Source organism: Cervus elaphus, chromosome X, assembly GCF_910594005.1.
Source record: "Cervus elaphus chromosome X, mCerEla1.1, whole genome shotgun sequence".
In the NCBI taxonomy this organism is placed as follows: domain Eukaryota; kingdom Metazoa; phylum Chordata; class Mammalia; order Artiodactyla; family Cervidae; genus Cervus; species Cervus elaphus.
The window spans coordinates 50,597,116-50,614,043 of record NC_057848.1 but is presented as its reverse complement, the minus strand read 5'-3'; the positions used below and the strand labels follow the sequence as shown (position 1 = coordinate 50,614,043).

The 16,928-nt window shown below is 46.6% G+C and overlaps 2 pseudogenes; both read right to left on the bottom strand.

Annotated features, from left to right (window-relative positions):
- Nucleotides 1-9,888: 9,888 nt before the first annotated feature.
- LOC122690290 lies at nucleotides 9,889-11,402 on the bottom strand (annotated as a pseudogene).
- A 526-nt stretch (nucleotides 11,403-11,928) lies between these two features.
- On the bottom strand, nucleotides 11,929-13,937 carry LOC122690289 (annotated as a pseudogene).
- Nucleotides 13,938-16,928: the final 2,991 nt, after the last annotated feature.

Below are 16,928 nucleotides of genomic sequence, written 5' to 3'. Positions count from 1 at the left end.
GAAGATGAAAGAGCTTGTTTGGGCCGGGAAATTAAGTTTTAGTCATCACCTAGCCACCGTTTGAGTTGTCGGGGATCATGACTTTGACGGCAATCCTGCTCATGACTGTTTCCTCGTGTTCAATGGTTGGATCTACCCGAGACCGTCTCTTGGGAGGAGGCTGAGGTGACTCACGGGGGCAGCCACCATCTCCATTTCCAGGGGAGTTCTAAGTTTGCTCTTTTTCGTGTTCACTTCAATGTTTCTCTGTTGCATTGCACCAGGATTCTTGCCAGGGGCTTCCCCTCGCATGCGTCTTCCCCTCTGCATGCCGTTGCTGACTGGCTGTTTGAAGTGCTTGCTTTGCAGATTGGCCTCCACATGATTCAGGACTCTGCTTTCTGGAATCCAGTCCAAGCACTGTAATGTACGAAGCATGGCACTTGCTTATCTTCGATGGCAACTTCTAGCTACTTCGTTTCCTAAAGTAGGAGCTCTACAAGCACCGCACTGTCTCACCCTCTTGAAATTGAGCCTTCGTGTCGTGCTTTGATGCTGTGGATGAGAGATTGGCTAATGCCACTGCCGCCTCCTCCCTCCAACCCTGAATACTGCCACCAACTCTCTACCCCACCCAGCTGTGCGTCAGACTTGCCCTCAGGCATCGCCAAACCTATGTCCTGGTGACATGTACCTGCGTCCGCAGACGGCCCAGCAACCAGACTTCAATGCTTTTTTGAGGAGCTAAATATTTAACTGAAGGCAAGAAGGTGACGAGACGATTAATTTGGCCTTCCAAGACTCAGACCATAAAAATTCTGACCGCAGTGCCTCAGGAGCTACTGGACACACAGGTTTGATCCCTAGGTCAGGAAGATCCTCTGGAGAATGACATGGTATCCCACTCCCGGGTTCATGCCTGGATAATTCCAGGGACAGTGCAGGCTGGTGGGCTACAGTCCTTGTGGAAGCAAGAGTCGCATGAGACTGTCGCGATCTAGAAGACACGCAGTAGCACGGAATCCACATTCTTCCTGACAGGAAGATGAGAGAGCTTGTTTGGGCCGGGTAATTAAGTTTTAGTCATCACCTAGCCACCGTTTGAGTTGTTGGGGATCGGGACTTTGACGGCAATCCTGCTCATGACTGTGTCCTCGTTTTCAATAGTTGGAGCTACCCAAGACCATCTCTTGGGAGGAGGCTAAGGTGACACGGGGGCGGCCACCATCTCCACTTCCAGGGGAGTTCTAAGTTTGCTCTTTTTCGTGTTCACTTCAATGTTTCTCTGTTGCATTGCAGGAGGATTCTTGCCAGGGGCTGCGCCTCGCATGCGTCTTCCCCTCTGCATGCCGATACTGACTGGCTGTTTGAATTACTTGCTTTGCAGATTGGCATCAACATGATTCAGGACTCTGCTTTCTGGAATCCAGTAACGCACTGTAATGTACGAAGCGAGGCACTTGCTTATCTTCGATGGCAAGTTCTAGCTACTTCGTTTCCTAAAGTAGGAGCTCCACAAGCACGGCACAGTCTCACCCTCTTGGAATTGAGCCTTCGTGTCCTGCTTTGATGCTGTGGATGAGAGATTGGCTAATGCCACTGCCGCCTCCTCCCTCCAGCCCTGAATACTGCCACCAACTCTCTACCCCACCCAGCTCTGCATCAGACTTGCCTCAGGCATCGCCAACTCTATGTGCTGGTGCCATGGACCTGCGTCCGCAGACGGCCCAGCAACCGGACCTCAATGCTTTTTTGAGGAGCTAAATATTTAACTGGAGACAAGAAGGTGACCGAGACAATTAATTTGGCCTTCCAAGACTCAGACCATAAAAAATCTGACCGCACTGCTTCAGGAGCTACTGGACACACGGGTTTGATCCCTAGGTCAGGAAGATCCGCTGGAGAATGACATCGTAACCCACTCCCGGGTTCATGCCTGGATAATTCAAGGGACAGTGCAGACTGGTGGGCTACAGTCGATGGGGAAGCAAGAGTCGCATGAGACTGTCGCGATCTGGAAGACACGCACTAGCAAGGAATCAACATTCTTCTTGACAGGAAGATGAGAGAACTTGTTTGGGCCGGGAAATTAAGTTTTAGTCATCACCTAGCCACCGTTTGAGTTGTCAGGGATCGTGACTTTGACTGCAAATCCTGCTCATGACTGTGTCCTCGTTTTCAATAGTTGAATCTACCCGAGACCGTCTCTTGGGAGGAGGCTGAGGTGACGCATGGGGCCAGCCACCGTCTCCACTTCCAGGGGAGTTCTAAGTTTGCTCTTTTTCATGTTCACTTCAATGTTTCTCTGTTGCATTGCACCAGGATTCTTGCTAGGGGCTTCGCCTCGCATGCGTCTTCCCCTCTGCATGCCGATACGGACGGGCTGTTTGAATTACTTGTTTTGCAGATTGGCATCAACATGATTCAGGACTCTGCTTTCTGGAATCCAGTAACGCACTGTAATGTACGAAGCGAGGCACTTGCTTATCTTCGATGGCAACTTCTAGCTACTTCGTTTCCTCAAGTAGGAGCTCCACAAGCACGGCACAGTCTCACCCTCTTGGAATTGAGCGTTCGTGTCCTGCTTTGATGATATGGATGAGAGATTGGCTACTGCCACTGACGCCTCCTCCCTCCAGCCCTGACTACTGCCACCAACTCTCTACCCCACCCAGCTCTGCATCAGACTTGCCTCAGGAATCGCCAACTCTATGTCCTGGTCCCATGTACCTGCGTCCGCAGACGGCCCAGCAACCGGACCTCAGTGCTTTTTTGAGGAGCTAAATATTTAACTGGAGGCAAGAAGGTGACCGAGATGATTAATTTGGCCTTCCAAGACTCAGACCATAAAAAATCTGACCGCACTGCTTCAGGAGCTACTGGACACACGGATTTGATCCCTAGGTCAGGAAGATCCGCTGGAGAATGACATGGTAACCCACTGCTGGGTTCATGCCTGGATAATTCCAGGGACAGTGCAGACTGGTGGGCTACAGTCGATGGGGAAGCAAGAGTCGCATGAGACTGTCGCGATCTGGAAGACACGCACTTGCTCGGAATCCACATTCTTCTTGACAGGAAGATGAGAGAGCTTGTTTGGGCCGGGAAATCAAGTTTTAGTCATCACCTAGTCACCGTTTGAGTTGTCGGTGATTGTGACTTTGACGGCAATCCTTCTCATGACTGTGTCCTCGTTTTCAATAGTTGGATCTACCCAAGACCGTCTCTTGGGAGGAGGCTAAGGTGACTCACGGGGGCGGCCACCATCTCCACTTTCAGGGGAGTTCTAAGTTTGCTCTTTTTCGTGTTCACTTCAATGTTTCTCTGTTGCATTGCACCAGGATTCCTGCCAGGGGCTTCGCCTCGCATGCGTCTTCCCCTCTGCATTCCGTTGCTGACTGGCTGTTTGAAGGGCTTGCTTTGCAGATTGGCATCCACATGATTCAGGACTCTGCTTTCTGGAATCCTGTCCAAGCGCTGTAATGTACGAAGCATGTCACTTGCTTATCTTCGCTGGCAACTTCTAGCTACTTCATTTCCTTAAGTAGGAGCTCCACGAGCACGGCACTGTCTCACCCACCTGGAATTGAGGCTTCGGGTTCTGCTTTGTTACTGTGGATGAGAGATTGGCTACTGCCACTGCCGCCTCCTCCCTCCAGCCCTGAATACTGCCACCAACTCTCTACCCCACCCAGCTGTGCGTCAGATTTGCCCTCAGGCATCGCCAACTGTATGTCCTGGTGACATGTACCTGCGTCAAAGACGGCCCAGGAACCGGACTTCAGTGCTTTTTTGAGGAGCTAAATATTTAACTGGAGGCAAGAAGGTGACCGAGACGATTAATTTGGCCTTCCAAGACTCAGACCATAAAAAATCTGACCGCAGTGCTTCAGGAGCGCCTGGACACAAAGGTTTGATCCCTAGGTCAGGAAGATCCGCTGGAGAATGACATGGTATTCCACGCTCGGGTTCATGCCTGGATAATTCCAGGGACAGTGCAGGCTGGTGGGCTACAGTCCTTGGGGAAGCAAGAGTCGCATGAGACTGTCGCGATCTGGAAGACACGCAGTAGCACGGAATCCACATTCTTCCTGACAGGAAGATGAGAGAGCTTGTTTGGGCCGGGTAATTAAGTTTTAGTCATCACCTAGCCACCGTTTGAGTTGTCGGGGACTGTGACTTTGACGGCAATGTTGCTCATGACTGTGTCCACTTTTTCAATAGTTGGATCTCCCGGAGACCGTCTCTTCGGAGGAGGCTGAGGTGACTCATGGGGGCAGCCACCATCTCCAGTTCCAGGTGAGTTCTACGTTTGCTCTTCTTCGTTTTCACTTCAGTGTTTCCCTGTTGCATTGCACCAGGCTTCTTGCCAGGGGCCGCCCCTCGCATGCGTCTTCCCCTCTGCCTGCCGCTGCTGACTGGCTATTTGAAGTGCTTGCTTTGCAGATTGGCATCGACATGATTCAGGACTCTGCTTTCTGGAATCGAGTCCAAGCACTGTAATGTATGAAGTATGGCGCTTGCTTATCTTCGATGGCAACTGTTAGCTACTTCATTTCCTAAAGTAGGAGCTCCATAAGCATGACACTGTCTCACCCTCTTGGAATTGAGGCCTCGCGTCCTGCTTTGTTGCTGTGGATGAGAGATTGGCTACTGCCACTGCCGCCGCCTCCCTCCAGCCCTGACTACTGCCACCAACTCTCTACCCAACCCAGCTCTGCATCAGACTTTCCTCAGGCATCGCCAACTCTATGTCCTGTTGCCATGTACCTGTGTCTTCAGATGGCCCAACAACCGGTCTTCAGAGCTTTTTTGAGGAGCTAAATATTTAACTGGAGACAAGAAGGTGAACGAGATGATTAATTTGGCCTTCCAAGACTCAGACCATAAAAAATCTGACCGCACTGCGTCAGGAGCTACTGGACACACGGGTTTGATCCCTAGGTCAGGAAGATCCGCTGGAGAATGACATGGTATCCCACTCCCGGGTTCATGCCTGGATAATTCAAGGGACAGTGCAGGCTGGTGGGCTACAGTCCTTGGGGAAACAAGAGTCGCATGAGACTGTCGCGATCTGGAAGACACGCAGTAGCACGGAATCCACATTCTTCCTGACAGGAAGATGAGAGAGCTTGTTTGGGCCGGGCAATTAAGTTTTAGTCATCACCTAGCCACGGTTTGAGTTGTTGGGGACCGTGACTTTGACGGCAATCCTGCTCATGACTGTGTCCACTTTTTCAATAGTTGGATCTCCCGGAGACGATCTCTTCGGAGGAGGCTGAGGTGACTCATGGGGGCAGCCACCATCTCCAGTTCCAGGGGAGTTCTAAGTTTGAACTTTTTCATTTTCACTTCAGTGTTTCCCTGTTGCATTGCACCAGGCTTCTTGCCAGGGGCCGCCCCTCCCATGCGTCTTCCCCTGTGCATGCCTCTGCTGACTAGCTCTTTGAAGTTCTTCTTGCTTTACTGATTGGTATCTACATGCTTGAGGACTCTGCTTTCTGGAATCCAGTCCAAGCACTGTAATGAATGAAGTATGGCAGTTGCTTATCTTTGATGACAGCTAGTAGCTACTTTGTTTACTAAAGAAAGAGCTCTACAAGCAAGGTACTGCCTCACCCTCCTGGAATTGAGGCTTCGGGTCCTGATTTGTTGCTGTGGATGAGAGATTGGCTACTTCCATTGCCGCCTCCTCCCTCCAGCCCTGACTACTGCCACCAACCCTCTACCCCACCCAGCTGTGCGTCAGACTTGCCCTCAGGCATAGCCAATTCTGTGTCCTGGTGCCATGTACCTGCGTCCGCAGACGGCCCAGCAACCGGACTTCAGTGCCTTTTTTTTTTTTTAATTTTTATTTATTTATTTTTTTTTGTCATACATTGATATGAATCAGCCATTGATTTACACGTATTCCCCATCCGGATCCCCCCTCCCACCTCCCTCTCCACCCGATTCCTCTGGGTCTTCCCAGTGCACCAGGCCCAAGCACTTGTCTCATGCATCCCACCTGGGCTGGTGATCTGTTTCACCATAGATAGTATACATGATGTTCTTTTGAAATATCCCACCCTCACATTCTCCCACAGAGTTCAAAAGTCTGTTCTGTATTTCAGTGTCTCTTCTTCCGTTTTGCATATAGGGTTATCATTACCATCTTTCTAAATTCCATATATATGTGTTAGTATGCTGTAATGTTCTTTATCTTTCTGGCTTACTTCACTCTGTATAATGGGCTCCAGTTTCATCCATCTCATTAGGACTGATTCAAATGAATTCTTTTTAACAGCTGAGTAATATTCCATGGTGTATATGTACCACAGCTTCCTTATCCATTCATCTGCTGATGGGCATCTAGGTTGCTTCCATGTCCTGGCTATTATAAACAGTGCTGCGATGAACATTGGGGTGCACGTGTCTCTTTCAGATCTGGTTTCCTCAGTGTGTATACCCAGAAGTGGGATTGCTGGGTCATATGGCAGTTCTATTACAAGTTTTTTAAGAAATCTCCACACTGTTTTCCATAGCGGCTGTACTAGTTTGCATTCCCACCAACAGTGTAAGAGGGTTCCCTTTCCTCCACACCCTCTCCAGCATTTATTGCTTGTACACTTTTGGATAGCAGCCATGCTGACTGGCGTGTAATGGTACCTCATTGTGGTTTTGATTTGCATTTCTCTAATAATGAGAGATGTTGAGCATCTTTTCATGTGTTTGTTAGCCATCTGTATGTCTTCTTTGGAGAAATGTCTATTCAGTGCTTTTTTGAGGAGCTAAATATTTAACTGGAGACAAGAAGGTGACCGAGACGATTAATTTGGCCTTCCAAGACTCAGACCATAAAAAATCTGACTGCACTGCTTCAGGAGCTACTGGAGACACGGGTTTGATCCCTAGGTCAGGAAGATCCGCTGGAGAATGACATGGTAACCCACTCCCGGGTTCATTCCTGGATAATTCCAGGGACAGTGCAGGCTGATGGGCTAGAGTCCATGGGGAAGCAAAAGTCGCATGAGACTGTCGCGATTTGGAAGACACGCACTAGCACGGAATCCACATTCTTCTTGACAGGAAGATGAGAGAGCTTGTTTGGGCCGGGAAATCAAGTTTTAGTCATCACCTAGCCACCGTTTGAGTTTTCGGGGATCGTGACTTTGACTGCAAATCCTGCTCATGACTGTGTCGTCGTTTTCAATAGTTGTATCTACCCGAGACTGTCTCTTGGCAGGAGGCTGAGGTGAATCACGGGGCCAGCCACCATCTCCACTTCCAGGGGAGTTCTAAGTTTGCTCTTTTTCGTGTTCACTTCAATGTTTCTCTGTTGCATTGCACCAGGATTCTTGCCAGGGGCTTCGCCTCGCATGCGTCTTCCCCTCTGCATGCCGATACTGACTGGGTGTTTGAATTACTTGCTTTGCAGATTGGCATCCACATGATTCAGGACTCTGCTTTCTGGAATCCAGTCACGCACTGTAATGTACGAATTGAGGCTCTTTCTTATCTTCGATGGCAACTTCTAGCTACTTCGTTTCCTAAGTAGGAGCTCCACAAGCACGGCACAGTCTCACCCTCTTGGAATTGAGCCTTCGTGTCCTGCTTTGATGCTGTGGATGAGAGATTGGCTACTGCCACTGCCGCCGCCTCCCTCCAGCCCTGACTACTGCCACCAACTCTCTACCCCACCCAGCTCTGCATCAGACTTGCCTCAGGCATCGCCAACTCTATGTCCTGTTGACATGTACCAGCGTCCGCAGATGGCCCAACAACCGGACTTCAGTGCTTTTTTGAGGAGCTAAATATTTAACTGGAGGCAAGAAGGTGACCGAGATGATTAATTTGGCCTTCCAAGACTCAGACCATAAAAAATCTGACCGCAGTGCTTCAGGAGCTACTGGACACACAGGTTTGATCCCTAGGTCAGGAAGATCCGCTGGAGAATGACATGGTAACCCACTCCCGGGTTCATGCCTGGATAATTCCAGGGACAGTGCAGGCTGGTGGGCTACAGTCGACGGGGAAGCAAGAGTCGCATGAGACTGTCGCGATCTGGAAGACACGCACTTGCTCGGAATCCACATTCTACTTGACAGGAAGATGAGAGAGCTTGTTTGGGCCGGGAAATTAAATTTAATCATCACCTAGCCACGGTTTGAGTTGTCGGGGACCGTGACTTTGACGGCAATCCTGCTCATGACTGTGTCCACTTTTTCAATTGTTGGATCTCCCAGAGACCATCTCTTCGGAGGAGGCTGAGGTGACTCATGGGGGCAGCCACCATCCCCAGTTCCAGGAGAGTTCAACGTTTGCTCTTCTTTGTTTTCACTTCAGTGTTTCCCTGTTGCATTGCACCAGGCTTCTTGCCAGGGTCCGCCCCTCGCATGCGTCTTCCCCTGTGCATGCCTCTGCTGACCAGCTCTTTGAAGTTCTTCTTGCTTTGCTGATTGGTATCTACATGCTTGAGGACTCTGCTTTCTGGAATCCAGTCCAAGCACTGTAATGAATGAAGTATGGCAGTTGCTTATCTTTGATGACAGCTACTAGCTACTTTGTTTCCTAAAGAAAGAGCTCTACAAGCAAGGCACTGTCTCACCCTCCTGGAATTGAGGCTTCGGGTCCTGATTTGTTGCTGTGGTTGAGAGATTGGCTACTTCCACTGCCGCCTTCTCCCACCAGCCCTGACTACTGCCATCAACTCTCTACCCCACCCAGTTGTGCGTCAGACTTGCCCTCAGGCATCGCCAATTCTGTGTCCTGGTGCCATGTATCTGCGTCCGCAGACGGCCCAGCAACCGGACTTCAGTGCTTTTTTTTTTTTTTAAATTTTTATTTATTTATTTATTTTTGTCATACATTGATATGAATCAGCCATTGATTTACACGTATTCCCCATCCGGATCCCCCCTCCCACCTCCCTCTCCACGCAATTCCTCTGAGTCTTCCCAGTGCACCAGGCCCGAGCACTTGTCTCATGCATCCCACCTGGGCTGGTGATCTGTTTCACCATAGATAGTATACACGCTGTTCTTTTGAAATATACCACCCTCACATTCTCCCACAGAGTTCAAAAGTCTGTTCTGTATTTCAGTGTCTCTTCTTCCGTTTTGCATATAGGGTTATCGTTACCATCTTTCTAAATTCCATATATATGTGTTAGTATGCTGTAATGTTCTTTATCTTTCTGGCTTACTTCACTCTGTATAATGGGCTCCAGTTTCATCCATCTCATTAGGACTGATTCAAATGAATTCTTTTTAACGGCTGAGTAATATTCCATGGTGTATATGTACCACAGCTTCCTTATCCATTCATCTGCTGATGGGCATCTAGGTTGCTTCCATGTCCTGGCTATTATAAACTGTGCTGTGATGAACATTGGGGTGCACGTGTCTCTTTCAGATCTGGTTTCCTCAGTGTGTATGCCCAGAAGTGGGATTGCTGGGTCATATGGCAGTTCTATTACAAGTTTTTTAAGAAATCTCCACACTGTTTTCCATAGCGGCTGTACTAGTTTGCATTCCCACTAACAGTGTAAGAGGGTTCCCTTTCCTCCACACCCTCTCCAGCATTTATTGCTTGTACACTTTTGGATAGCAGCCATGCTGACTGGTGTGTAATGGTACCTCATTGTGGTTTTGATTTGCATTTCTCTGATAATGAGTGATGTTGAGCATCTTTTCATGTGTTTGTTAGCCATCTGTATGTCTTCTTTGGAGAAATGCCTGTTCAGTGCTTTTTTGAGGAGCTAAATATTTAACTGGAGACAAGAAGGTGACCGAGACGATTAATTTGGCCTTCCAAGACTCAGACCATAAAAAATCTGACCGCAGTGCTTCAGGAGCTACTGGACACACGGGTTTGATCGCTAGGTCAGGAAGATCCACTGGAGAATGACATGGGAACCTACTCCTGGGTTCATGCCTGGATAATTCCAGAGATAGTGCAGGCTGATGGGCTAAAGTCCATTGGGAAGCAAGAGTCGCATGAGACTGTCGCGATCTGGAAGACATGCACTAGCACGGAATCCACATTCTTCTTGACAGGAAGATGAGAGAGCTTGTTTGGGCCGGGTAATTAAGTTTTAGTCATCACCTAGCCACCGTTTGAGTTGTCGGGGATCATGACTTTGACGGCAATCCTGCTCATGACTGTGTCCTCGTGTTCAATGGTTGGATCTACCCGAGACCGTCTCTTGGGAGGAGGCTGAGGTGACTCACGGGGGCAGCCACCATCTCCACTTCCAGGGGAGTTCTAAGTTTGCTCTTTTTCGTGTTCACTTCAATGTTTCTCTGTTGCATTGCACCAGGATTCTTGCCAGGGGCTTCGCCTCGCATGCGTCTTTCACTCTGCATGCCGTTGCTGACTGGCTGTTTGAAGTGCTTGCTTTACAGATTGGCATCCACATGATTCAGGACTTTTCTTTCTGGAATCCAGTCCAAGCACTGTAATGTATTAAGCATGGCACTTGCTTATCTTCGATGGCAACTTCTAGCTACTTCGTTTCCTAAGGTAGGAGCTCCACAAGCACGGCACTGTCTCACCCTCTTGGAATTTAGGCTTCGGGTCCTGCTTCGGTGCTGTGGATGAGAGATTGGCTTCTGCCACTGCCGCCTCCTCCTGCCAGCCCTGACTACTGCCACGAACTCTCTACCCCACCCAGCTGTGCGTCAGACTTGCCCTCAGGCATCGCCAACTCTAAGTCCTGTTCCCAATGCACCTGCCTCCGCAGACGGCCCAGCAACTGGACCTCATTGCTTTTTTGAGGAGCTAAATATTTTCCGCAGGCAAGAAGTTGACCGAGACGATTAATTTGGCCTTCCATGTCTCAGACCATAAAAAATCTGACCGCAGTGCTACAGGAGCTACAGGAGACACGGGTTCGATCCCTAGGTCAGGAAGATCCCCTGTAGAAAGGCATGGTAACCCACCCCCGTGTTCATGCCTGGATAATTCCAGGGACAGTGCAGGCTGGTGGGCTACAGTCCTTGGGGAAGCAAGAGTCGCATGAGACTGTCGCTATCTGGAAGACACGCACTAGCACGGAATCCACATTCTTCTTCACAGGAAGATTAGAGAGCTTGTTTGGGCCGGGTGATTAAGTTCTAGTCATCACCTCGCCACCGTTTGTGTTGGTCAGGTATCGTGACTTTGACGGCAATCCTGCTCATGACTGTTTCCTCGTTTTCAACAGTAGGATCTACCCGAGACCTTCTCTGGGGAGGAGGCTGTGGTGACTCACGGGGGCAGACGCCATCTCCAGTTCCAGGGGAGTTCCAAGTTTCTTCTTTTTCATTTTCATTTCTGTGCTTCTCTGTTGCATTGCACCAGGCTTCTTTCCTGGGGCCGCCCCTCGCATGCATGTTCCCCTCTGCATGCTCCTGCTGACTGCCTCTTTGAAGTTCTTCTTGTTTGCAGATTGGTATCCACATGCTGGAGGACTCTGCTTTTTGGAATCCAGTCCAAGCACTGTAATGTATGAAGTAAGGCACTTGTTTATCTTCAGTTGCAACTTGTGGCTACTTCATTTCATAAGGAAGCAGCTCACACAAGCACGGCCCTCTCTCACCCTCCTGAATTGTGGGTTTGGGTCCTGCTTCAGCACCCTTGATCAACGATTCGCTTTCGTTGCCGCCTCCTCTCCCCACCAGCCCTGAATACTGCCCACTAGTCGCTACCCCACCCAGCTGTGCTTCAGACTTCCCATCATTTATCGCCAGCTCTGCATCTTGGGCCTGATGTGTTGGCATCCCCAGACTGCCCAGCACTCGGACCTCAAGTCTTTTTTGAGGAGCTAAATATTTAATCTGAGGCAAGAAGATGACCTAGATGATTAATTTGGCCTTCTCTCAGACTGTAAAGAATCTGACCTCAGTGCTACAGGAGCTACAGGAGACATGGTTTCGATCCCTGGTCAGGAAGATCCCCTGGAGAAGGGTATGATAACCCACTCCAGGATCTTGCCTGGAGATTCCCACGGAGAGAGGAACTTGGTGGGCTATAGTCCGAGGGGAGGCAAAGAGTCTCAGGAGACTGACGTGACGTGGAACACACGCACTAGAACGGAATGCACATTCTTTTTGCTAAGAAGATGAAAGAGCTTGTTTGGGCCAGGTAATTAAGTTCCAGTCATCACCAAGCCACCGTTAGAGTCATTTGGGGATCGTGACTTTGACAGCAACCGTGCTCATGAACATTTCCTTGATTTCAACAGGATCTACTCGAGACCTTCTCTGGGGACAAAGCTGAGGTGTCTCAAGGGGGCTGCCACCACCTCCAGTTCCAGGTGCCTTGTAAGTTGGTTCGTTTTTGTTTTCACTTCATTGTTTATCTGCTGCATTGCACTAGGCTTTTTGCCAGGGGCTGCCCCTTGTATGCATCTTGGCATCTGCATGCCCCTGCTGACTGGCTCTTTGAAGTTCTCCTTGCTTCTGCAGATTGATATCCAGGTGCTTGAGGAGTCTGCTTTCTGGACCCCATTCCAAGCACTGTAATGTATGAAGTATGGCACTTTACCTTTGATGGTAACTTGTAGCTACTTCGTTTCATAAAGCAGCAGCTCACACAAGCACTTCCTTCTCTCACCCTCCTGGAATTGAGGCTTCAGGTCCTGCTTTGGCCCCGTTGATAAGAGATTCACTGCTGTTGCCGCCTCCTCCTCCCACCAGCCTTGACTACTGCCCCCTACTCTCTACCCTACCCAGCTGTGCATCAGACTTGCCATCAGTCATCACCAACTCTGCATCCTGGGCCCGATGTGCCAATGTCTGCACTCTGCCCAGTACCCAGCCCTACAATATTTTGTTGAGGACCTAAATATTTGATCAAAATTTAGATGATGACTGAGATAATTTATTTGTCCTTGCATGTCTCAGATGATTTAGAATCTTTCTGTAACATGGAAGACCCAGGTAAGTTCCCTGGGTCGGGAAGATCCCCTGCAGAAGGGAATGTCTGCCCACTCCAGTATTCTTGCCTGGAATTCTATAACACAGATGCCCAGTGGGCTATGGTCATTCAGGTCGCAAAGATTTAGACATGACGGAGTGACTGAACAGTTTTTCTTTTTCAGGTTCCTCATTCTTATGGAAATGTGCATAGTATATCTACAGCATATGAGCTTCTTTAGAGATAAAATAATTTTTACATCATCCTTGACTACCTACAAATTTATCTATCCCTTTAATCATTCTTTTCTTTCTTTTTATTTTACATAAGTGGGTTACGTGTCTCCTTTGTAAAAATATATATCTAATAGCTGAATATTAATGTTAATAGTAAAATGTTTACTGAGCACCAGGACGTGTTTCATGGGATTTTTTGGTTCCATTTTTTTCATTTTCTCCTCATAATGGTCCTGTGGTGTAGTTATTGTTTCCATTTTATTTATTTAATTTTTTAAATAAATTCATTTATTTTAATTGGAGAGTAACTACTTTACAATTTTGTTGTAGTTTTATCATACATTGACATGAATCCACCATGGGTGTACATGTGTTCCCCATTCTGTAAGACTTAAAACATTTAACAGGTTTTTGAATTCACAGAAATATTCAATGGTGAACCAAAATAAAAACCCCGGTATTCTAGTTTCCTGAACCTGGGTGCTTATGTGTTAAGTCATAGTAATAGCAATGTCTATCCTGTTTTTTCTCTTACCTTGAGCCATCAGTTATGGGTTTTCCCTCCAGTACCCGTATCTTCAGTATCCCTAAAGTTGCACCTTCCCTTCAGTCTATAACTATGCCTATTTTTTTCCATTAAAATATTAAAAGAGGGTTCAAGATGGCCGAGTAGAGGGACAAGCACTCATCTCCCCCTGTGAGAGCAACAAAATTGCAACTACCTCTTGAATAGTCATTGACAGGTGGATGCTGAAACCCACCAGAAAAAGATACCACATGTCCAAAGACAAAGAAGAAGCCACAGTAAGACAGTAGGAGAGGCACAATCACATCAAATCCCATACTTGCCAGGTGAGTGGCCCACAGACTGGAGATCAATACCAAAACAAGTTCTTGGCACTATTGTGAAGGTTCTGAAACCCATATCAGGCTTCCCAGCCTGGGGATCTGACAAAAGGGTCAGGGAATCCCCTGGCAATCTGGCCTTGAGGGCCAGCGGAATTTGATCATAGGACTTCCAGAGGACTGAGGGAAAGAGAGACTCCAGGGCACAACCAAAAATTTTGCATGTACCAAGACCCAGAGGAGAGGAGCGGTGACCCCACAGGAGACTGGACAAAAACTGTCTGCCAGTGTTGGAGGACCTCCTGTGGAGGCATGGGTCAGGTGTGGGCAGGGAAGGGGGCAGGGAAGGGGGCACTGGAAAGTCCCGTTTGGTGTAAACCCTCTTGGAGTTTGCCATTAACCCTACCATAGAGCCCTTTAGACCCCAGGGCTGGGTCTCCTCAGGCCAAACAACTACCAGGGAAGAAGTGCAACCCCATTCATCAGCAGATAATTGGATTAAAGCTTTACTGAGCAAGGCCCTGCCCATGAGAGCAAGACACAGTTTTTCCCATTGCCAGTCCCTCCCATCATGAAGCTTACACAAGCCTCTTAGCCTCATCCATCAGAGGGAAGATAGAAGAAGCAAGAAGAAGCACAGTCTCACAGCAGCTAAAACAAAAACCATATTACGGAAAGGTGATCATGATGAAAAAGAAAGTTATGTCCCTTTTGGCTCAGCTGGGAAAGCACCTGCCCACAGTGTGGGAGACCTGGGTTCAATTCCTGGGTTGGGAAGATCCCCTGGAGAAGGGAAAGGCTACCTACTCAAGTATTCTGTCCTAGAGAATTCCATGGATGGTATAGTCCATGGGTTTGCACAGAGTTGGACAGAACTGAGCAACTTTCACATGTCCCAGATGAATGGACAAGATAAAATCCCAGAAAAACAACTAAATGAAGTGGAGATAGGCAAACTTCCAGAAAAAGACTTCAGAATAATGATAGTGAAGATGACCCAGGATCTCGGGAAAAGAATGGAGTCAAAGACTGTAAAGATGCAAAAAAAAAAAAAAATGTTTACCAAACACCTAGAAGAGCTAAAGAACAAACAAATGACTAATACACTAAAAGAAATCAATAGCAGAATAACAGGCAGAGAATTGGTAAATAACCCAGAGGACAAAATGGTAGAAATCACTGCCACAGAACATAATATAGAAAAAGAATGAAAAGAAATGAAAACAGCCTAAGAGACCTCTGGGACAACATTAAATGTACCAACATTTGCATTATAGAGGTCTAAGAAGGAGGAGAGAGAGAGAAAGGACCTGAAAAAATATTCGAAGAGATAATAGCTGAAGAATTTCTGAACATGGGAAAGGAAATAGTCAACCAAGTCCCGGAAACACAGAGTATCCCAGGAAGGATAAACCCAAGGAGGAACACACCAAAACACAAAGTAATCAAACTGACAGAAATTAAGGACAGGTAAAATATTAAAAGTAACAAGGGAAAAATGACACATAACATACAAGGGACTTCCATCAGGCTATCAGCTGATTTCTCAACAGAAACTCTACACGTCAGAAGGGAATGGCATGATATATTTAAAGTGATGAATGGGAAGAATCTACAACCAAGATTATTCTACCCAGCAATATTCTCCTTCAGATTTGATGGAGAAATCAAAAGCTTTCCAGACAAGCAAAAGTTAAGAGAATTCAGCACCACCAAACCAGCTTTATAACAAATACTAAAGGATCTTCTCTAGGCAGGAAACATAAGAGAAGGAAAAGACCTACAGAAAATAAACCCAAAACAATTAAGATAATGGTAATAGGATCATGCATATTGATAATTACCTTAAATGTAAATGGATTAAATACACCAACCAAAAGACATAGACAGACTGGGTGGGTGAAAACGTGCATGTATGCACTTGCACTTACTACATCACTCTACTTAACCCCCCCACATTGTATGTAATTATTTTATATTGTTAAGTTAACCATATTCCCACTATGGCTTGCAATTGTACTTTTATTTTTTGTTTGGCTGTTGATTGTGAAAACTGATATCTTTTACTGTTGTGATTATGTAACTGTTACTTAATATCATTGTATTATGATTGGTCAACAGAAAAATGATAGAACTCTATCATCACCAAAACTAGGATCTAATAGAAACACCTGTAATCACTTTTTAAAATCCAGATGCATATCAGAATTATCTTGAATTTTTTGAAAAATACAAATGCTCAAGAATTGCTTTTTTTCTCCAGAGCTCCAAATATGTTTCCAATGAGCAGTCATGTTGAAAAACAGCTGTACTATATGGTGATCTTTTATCTAGTTTGTTTCCGTTTTTCTATTTCATATTCAGTGCTCCCATTTTATTTAGTTTATGTTCTCCGATTTCGCCATCTCTTTTTTTTTTATGTTTTCTCAAGCCTTTATCAAGTGTAGGAGAAAAGGTTTTGTATAAATATATATACATATCTATATATATTTTTAGGAAACCTAGAATTTTTGCCAAAGTTATGACATTTTGATTCCACTTATTCGACTTAGTATGATTAGAATGCTAGATTTCTAATTTAAAAATAGATACGTAACAAACAACAAAGGTTTGCTGTATGGCATAGGGAACTATAGTCAATAGCTTGTAATAACCTATGATGGAAAATAATTTCAAAAGTAATACATGTGTGTTTGTATAACTGAATCACCTTGCTGTGTACCTGAGACATTGTAAGTCAACTAGACTTCAATAAAATATATATTTTAAAAAAAGAATAGGCAGGTGAAAGAGGAGGAGAAGCAGGAGGAGGAAAAAGAGAAGAAACCTTTCAACTTTGTTTCTCTTTAACTTACTGATATATTTCAGTCATACAAACTTCTTAAAAAAACAAACTTCTCGAGTCTTGTCTCTAGTTTTTAACCTACTGATTATTTTTCATCCCACTCAAAATTAGTTTGGATCTTCAGTTCTTGAAAATGCTTACTC